The sequence below is a fragment of the Oncorhynchus kisutch genome, unplaced genomic scaffold (genome assembly GCF_002021735.2).
Source record: "Oncorhynchus kisutch isolate 150728-3 unplaced genomic scaffold, Okis_V2 scaffold967, whole genome shotgun sequence".
NCBI classification, from domain to species: Eukaryota; Metazoa; Chordata; class Actinopteri; order Salmoniformes; family Salmonidae; genus Oncorhynchus; species Oncorhynchus kisutch.
This window is the reverse complement of record NW_022262912.1, coordinates 53,521-54,329: the sequence shown is the minus strand read 5'-3', so window position 1 is coordinate 54,329 and position 809 is coordinate 53,521.

Here is an 809-nt window from a genome sequence, read left to right as displayed (position 1 = left end):
CACTGTGCCTGTGTCAATGATAGTTCAGCAACAATTATTTAAACATCATCATTACCAGCGATTTTCTCTGTCCCCCAGGTCCCCTGGTGTACGATGGCAGCCTGTTGTCAGAGTGTAACAGAGACTGCTACTGCTTGGCTGGGGAGTGGGACCCTGAGTGTTCAGACAACGGCATCACTTACACCTCCCCCTGCCTCGCAGGCTGCTCCAGCTTTACAGGTTACGGCAAGAACACGTACCAATACTATTAATGTACTGAGTGTACAAAACATTCACAGGGATGCTGGCCCATGTTGACTCCAATGCTTCCCACAGTTGTGTCAAGTTGGCTGTATGTCTTTTGAGTGGTGGACCATTCTTGATACACACAGGAAACTGTTGAGCGTAAAAAAACAGCAGCGTTGCAGTTCTTGACACAAACTGGTACCACTGGCACCTACTACCATAACCTGTTTAAAGGCACTTAAATATTTTGTCTTGCCCATTCACCCTCTGAATGGCACACATACACAATCCATATCTCAATTGTCTCAAGCTTTTACAATATATTTTTTAAACCTTTCCCCTCCTCTTTATCTATACTGATTTAAGTGGATTTAACTAGTGACATCCATAAGGGATTATAGCGTTAACCTGGATTCACCTGGTCAGCATATGTCATGGAAAGAGCAGGTGTTCTTAATGTTTTATACACTCAGTGTAACTCATTGGCACTGAAATTAGTTATTTTCAACCATTAACTGGGGCCTTGTTGAGGCCTTATCTAAGTTAGTAATTGCTGATTGACAATAAAGTATTATTTTGATGTA